Source organism: Lissotriton helveticus, chromosome 10, assembly GCF_964261635.1.
Source record: "Lissotriton helveticus chromosome 10, aLisHel1.1, whole genome shotgun sequence".
Taxonomy (NCBI): domain Eukaryota; kingdom Metazoa; phylum Chordata; class Amphibia; order Caudata; family Salamandridae; genus Lissotriton; species Lissotriton helveticus.
In genome coordinates this window covers 985,557,396-985,564,187 of record NC_136071.1, presented here as the reverse complement: position 1 = coordinate 985,564,187, position 6,792 = coordinate 985,557,396, and the positions used below count along the sequence as shown (strand labels likewise).

Sequence of the window (6,792 nt, the reverse complement as noted above, 5' to 3'; positions counted from 1 at the left end):
ACATTTACCTTGCCCAAGCCTACAAGGGTTTATTGGGTTACCCCGAGCCTACTCATATTGTGGAGATGAGGAAAGCTAATGCCCAGAGTTGCCGAGTGTGATCCCTAGTTAGAGTAGGCACCGAGGCGAGAATTATCGAGTCCATTGACCCTGGTCCAAGACCCTGCCACGTCGGGAATTGAACCCTGGTCCCGGGCCGTCCTCTGCTCCCGGGTCTGCCGCCTCTAACCAGTGAGCCACACCACTCCACACGTTACCAATAGCATAGGCAATGCCTCCTCCCTGTTAGCATTCCCTCCAACTGTGTTTAATGGGCACACTCATTTCCATTTACAGCACTTGAAATCCTCGAGTGTCAACTCAAAGAATTCAGGGACTGGAAGAGCCCGTAGCCTATCACCGTAAGAGCCAGCTTCACAGAATCCTCATCGCTGTGAGGTAAGGCCATTAAAGGGCCAGTCATATCTTCTTTGTATGTATAAGTCTACATGTAAATAATCCAAATAACCATGTCCCATTCCTTCCTTGAACACACAACGCAGTACCCGGCTGTGTCCTCACGTGAGTTAACTTTCCTTCCCTTCACCACATATGGGACACCTCACAGTTACTTAAGCTGCGCCCTTTTAAGAACCAGGTACTTACCTTCAATATTAACCCTTCATGAAGTCTCTCACTTATGTGCCAGTAAATAGGGCCTAATGCTTTCCGTATCTCCTGTAGATGTCCCCACATTAACAGTCCTGAGGAGACCCCAAATCCATAGGAGGGTTGAAACGTCGTCGACAAGATTACAGAAAGGACCATTAGATAGCCAGAGTCACCATATGCTTAGGATGTCACCATGTATAACTGAATGGTCGCTACTTGTATTTATGGAAACCTCTTTTAAAGCTGTTCACTGTATATAGTCACTTATGATTCCATGTTTCACTTGAGGACACACCGCACAAAGTATACCGCTTTTTGAATTTACGAAAGTGATCTATACCATTTCTGTGTGTATCTATAAAAACTTTAGATGAACAAACTGTACAGAGAGTTCTTTTTGTCCCCAATGTGCTGTCCAAGGTCTCGAGATTTCCCTACCTAGTGGTCATTTTTGATGATACCTCCACATGGTTGCCTCAAATGGCTGCTAAACGCAATGTTTTTGCAAGGTCTACTTTGGCATTACTCGGTTTTTCGCGGAAACTAGGAGTAAAGCCATTGCAGGCCGATCTAAAAGTCTATGATGCCAAAGTGTTTCTTTAGCAATGTATGGAGCAGATTTATGGGGCTTTAAAAATGTAAAGATGTTGCAGATCGTAGAGGATAAGTTCCTGAAGACTATTCTATCGGTCCCCCAATCAACCCCTGGTTACATTGTCCACCAAGAATGTGGGGTGGAATATTTGGAAGATCGAATAGCTTTAGCACCACTTCTAAAATGGATCGCAGTGTGGTTGAACCCTGAACTGTAATTAAATCATGAGGTTTTGAGGGACTGTTTAGCCCGGGAGCATAGCAATTCCATCCCATGGCTGAGTTATGTTAAAAAATTAGCTTATATACTAGGTCGCCCAGAGCTGTTTGATCAGCCATCTAAACTAGTTAAGGGGGATGCGAAATGGGCAAAAAACACATATATGCTCAGCAAGGGACTGGACAGAGAAGATAAGGAGTTGACCAAACCAACTGTAAGGGCTCACCAGCTATTGATAAATTCCAGTGAGATAGAACTATACCTGAGAATGGTCAATAATGCTAATCATAGATTCCTGCTGACCAAGTTCAGGTTGAATAAATTCCACCTCCTTCTTACTGAACGTCCAAGACGACAGACCTGGAGATCTGCCCTTGTGACGGATTCTCCATTATGGACACCACGCATTTTATGTTTTTCTGTAAATATCTTAACTTAATAAGAAAAAAGTTCATTCGACCTCTAATTAAAGATAAAGGGTTCAGACAAGTTAAACCGGCCCTTATGTACCATCAGCTGTTGTCTAACACTTGGGAAATTTTTAATGTAGCAAATTATTTGACAGTAGCCATAAGACTAAGGAAAAAAATTAAGTGGACTATCTGTAAACAGTGGATTTTAGGAATCGTATTGAATTGTCGCTAGTGGATGATTTTTAATGTCACTGTATTGCATGTACTGTTGCTTTTAATGTTGTATTTTATTTTGGCCTGATTCCTGATGTTTGTATACTTTTATGGTTTTTGCTATGAACCGAATAAAGTACTTTTGACTGACTGACTGACTGTGTGTATCCATAAAAACCTTAGATGAACAAACTGTACAGAGAGTTCTTTTTTGTCCCCAGACATTACTTGGTCCCTTACAAACGTATAGCAATTGCGCATGTGTATTGCTTAAACTTTCAGAATAAGGGACCTCGAGTGTATTTAATGTACCCAGCTAAATCGAAGGTTATAATTCAAGATTGTGTCCACTTTTTCACGTCAGAAATTAAGGAAAAGGAGTTTCTGGAGAATCTAAGCCTAGCCTAAGAAGGCTAAGTATTGGCCCATATGATGATAATGTAGGATTCTCAATTATTGGGTATTGGTTAAACATCAGGTGGATCTTCACCGCTGAATGTTGGCAAATGATGATTGTATTTTTTCAATTTTTTTAATTTTGGTTCTGGATTTAACATTTTGTGGGATGGAAGGCTGAATGGGCCTTCTAAGGGCAATCTTGATTATTGGTTTATTGGTCCAGTACCAGCTAGATTTTTGCCCGCTGAATGTTGGTAAGTGGATTACTGTATCTCTTTGTTATCGTCCTTTCTTTGCATAGAATTTTGGATGCCTTTGAATTTATTCCTCAGTAGGGCGGAGGGCTGAATGGGTTATGGGACATGCCAGTCCAATCATCTTAAATGGGTGGTCGGCAGGGGGGAAGTGGTGGGGTGAAGGATGGAAGGAGCTGAGGGACTTTGGGGGCTGGCAGATGAGGATGGGCCCATTGAAGTTAAGAGTATGGGATTTTGGGTCAGCTGAAACAAGCAATGTATTAGATGGGAAGAGATGAGATACGTACCAGAATTGATTGTTTAGTCTGCTTTGTTTCTGGGATATGGAGCCTGGGCATCATCATAGGTATAGTCAGTGCTCTAAGTTGTCAGCAAGAAAATGTTGGAGTCGATCTAAGTTTTTGCTTATGTTTTAGCTCTGGGATTGTGTATCCTGAGGGGTTAAGTTGCACATTAGAAAGTAAATATTCTATGTAGGGAGACCGAAAGGCCTGCGTCACTCGGGCAGAATGGGTGATAGCAAATTGCGTTTCTGCACCATGAATGTTTGTAGCCTGAACAATAGGGCTACGATAGGTAATGTGGCATTGGGATTGAGGCTAATGAGACCTAATATTGTCTGCAGGAGACTCACATCTCTTGGGGTAGGAGAGGTCTCTTTTCTGATCTTGAATTGTGACTCTTAGGCTACACAAAACAAAGTTTAACATCTACAGGGGTTGGCATTCTTGCTAACAAATCTAGCTGCACTATCATTCAGAGATCAACTGATTAACTTGGCAGGTGGGTTATCGTAGAATGCCGCACTGGTGGAGGGCGATTCACGCTATGCTCAGTTTATGGATCAAACATTGATGAAGCTGATGTGTTTGACTATTTGAATATCGCTATTAGCAAATTTTCCATCTTCTCTTAAATTCTGCAGATATTTTAATATACACTCAAAGGTTGCTAATAAGCTAGATGGGCCTCAGCTATATACAGGAAGGAAACCCATGGTGTTTAAGGCACTCCGTAAGGTGGTCGAAGACCACGGCATAGTGGATATTTGGGAAATCTAAGGCTCCGGACCTGGGATACAAATTGTTTTCATGCCCACACAATAAATCAGTTCATTTGGATTATATTTTTATGTCCACAGCACTCAGTAGTCATGCTGTGATTGAGAGGTATCCCAGAGCCCTTCAGATCATAACCCACTGGTTGTTGAGGTTCCAGTAGCAGGCTTTTTAAAAACAGGTGCTAATTAGACTTTTAATAAGTAGCACAGAATACCAGGATCAGAAGATTGGAGATTAATAGGGGCACTGATAAGGATATGGTGCTTTGGGACACTTTGAAGGCTGAAACTAGGGATGAAACATTAAGCTACACTCTATACCAGCAAAGGAAAAAACTCAGCGAGGTCCATGGTTTCTTTAAAGAACTTTCACCATTAGAGGAGCATGAGGCAATCCCTTATAGGCTGGACAGCACTGAGGTCCAGCAGAAGTAAAAATTTAAATCACACAGTTTTTTAGCAAAGAAATCGCAGCCAAATTTTATCACCATAGGATGGAGTGTTATGAATGTGGTGAAAATGTTGGGCGCCTTCTTGCATTACACATCAGGCAAAGGAAGGTGAAAAAACAGGGATAGAAGCTATTCCTGATCCTCAGGGGTGTAAATATGACTCGCTAGCAGATATAATGAGGGTGTTTGAAGAGTTTTTGCGAAAAACTATACAGAGGATACAACTGTACCGTATGAAGGGTATGATGAGGGGGGCGTGGCTAAGTGCGCATTGGCGGTAGAAGTGCCTGGGTAGAGCTCCGAGAGGGACTCCCCTGCCGCAGGCCATTTCTCCGTCGTTTTTGCCCGCCACACCCTGCAACTGATGTCGAGTGCCTATTGAGCACTCCCCCACTGACTGCTGAAGTTTGGACCGGCTGGCTCACTCCGGGCCGCTCCGGGGATACTGAGTGCTCCCTGCCTGGTCAGCCACCACTGCGGAGCGGCGTGCAGGGCTGGGTGGGGCCGGGGATCCAACCGGCCCTCGGGGCCCACCGGAGCGGACTGCTGCTTTATACCTCCTGAAAGCGACTGGATACCGCCGGACCTGCCCTGCATCCTCTCGGACCGAGGCTGGCCCTGCTGACACACGAGGCCTGGGTGCCTGGGCCGGCGTGAGGGTGCCCCCCCCCCAGCTGCAGCGGCCGGGTGGTGCGACCGGAGGCTCCCCTGAGGGATTAATTGAAGTGCCTTCCTGGCTGCCCAGATGCTGGCCGTCCCGGAGCTCTGTCGGCGGGCTCACGGACTGGTGGCCCCCAGTACCGGACCTTGTAACTAACTGAGACCGGGGATGCGGCCTACTACATAGGCCCAGAGCTGAGAGCGGCAGTCGTTGGCAGGAGGCGAGTTGGGAGACCTTGGTGAGGCGCAACTACTTGGCCCCCCGCCCCCGTGGATCTGCTGGAGCTGGGGCGCAGGACTGGATCCCTGACACATTGGTCACGGCGCGCGGAGACTGCCCGAGACTGGAGACGCGGCCTGCGCGCAGGAGCTGGTGCAGGCCTGGGACACTGAGAACGGGCGGAGCGGGCGCGGCACTGACCGGTGGCCCAGAGTGTTGAAGTCGGCGGAGGTGGTGAGCTGCGGACCCTGGCGACTCGGGGGTGCTCTGGTGCTGTGTTTAACAAGACCGGGTGTGATGGGAAGACTAATGTGGTGCGGCGCTCCCCCCCTCCCCCCCCATTGACTTGCTGTGTCCTCGAGGTCTGGTTGGGTCCTTGGTGAGACCGACATTGTGGAGGGAGCTGAGTGTTTGAACTGCCCGGACGACACCCGAAAGCTTGGCCTGCTGTGGAGGTGCCCCTGGCGGCACGTCGCTGGCCCTGGTCTGTCCTGACAACTGGACCCTGCCTCGTTGCGCCATTGCGTGGGACAATCAGCGGACCTTGCCCACGTCTTGTCCTGCCCACAGTGCTTGCTCAAGCACGGAGCGTCCTGTCGTAGACACGATCTGCTGGTGTAGGGGAGTGGTGCCCACGTGTCGAGTGTGAGGCCTGTGAGGACCTGGGAGTGTACCGGTCTGGATTGCTTGGGCCTGCCCTGGCCCCTCCTCCTTCCAACGGGCCCTGAACCATTTGTGCTGTAGTGGCTCTCTCTGCTTTGCTCAACTACCCGGCCACGTTGCACCTGCCCGTGTCGGGGGGACCTACAACGCGAGCTGCGACGGACCACACCTGGTCAGGCCCTGGGACCTGGCTCGGGACGTGCAGTGCACCATTGCCCCCACTGAGCTGAGGTGAGGAGGCGACGGCGACTTTTGACCGTGAGTTGCCCGACGGAGGCGCTTGCATACTCACAGAGCGGCCTGCCAGGGCCCCAAGGCGCCTGGACCAGATAGTGAACCCTACACGACACACGTGGGTGCTTTAAGGAGCTGGGAAGCGCACTTGCCCGCACTGCCTGGACTTATTCTGCCCCCCCTCCTGGGAGCCCTCCGGTCACTTGTGCCATAGTGGGACTCTTTACACTGCACCATTGGCCAGCCACGACGCGATTGCTCATGTCGGGGGGACCCAAAACGAGAGCTGTCACAGGCAACGCGCAGGTGAAGGGGAAAATGGCAAAGCAGGTAGAGGTGGACCACACTGCATCCAAGCTGGACACGATGTTGGCGGCCATGGAAAGGCTTGAAGAATCGATGCAACAGACCAGGACCTCCTTGGAAACTAAGATCGACAGCGTGGCTATAGACATGACACATCTCCGTGCTGATCACAAAAAACTGTCGGAAAGGACGACGACCCTGGAGGCCGCAGTAGCAAACCTGACCCCAAAGGTATCTCAGGTGGACAAGCATGTGCAGAACCTTCTCAACAGGGTGGAGTTCCTAGAAGATCGTGCGGAAGATGCGGAAGGACGGGCGAGGCGGAACAACATCCGCATCGTGGGTCTGCCGGAGCGATGGGAGCCCCAGGAGGCTCCAGAACACGTAGAGCGGTGGATCAGAGACATCCTCCCAGAAGATACCCTTTCGCAACACTTTGTGGTGGAACGC

General features: G+C 49.0%; 1 protein-coding gene across 1 annotated transcript in view; it reads left to right on the top strand.

Annotated features, from left to right (window-relative positions):
- Positions 1-347: 347 nt before the first annotated feature.
- CALCR (calcitonin receptor) overlaps positions 348-6,792 on the top strand; it is a 2,001,221-nt gene continuing 1,994,776 nt past the window's right edge. The window contains exon 1 of the mRNA XM_078664409.1: positions 348-438. The gene's annotated coding sequence lies outside the window, so the exon portion shown is untranslated. The remainder of the gene's footprint in view (positions 439-6,792) is intronic.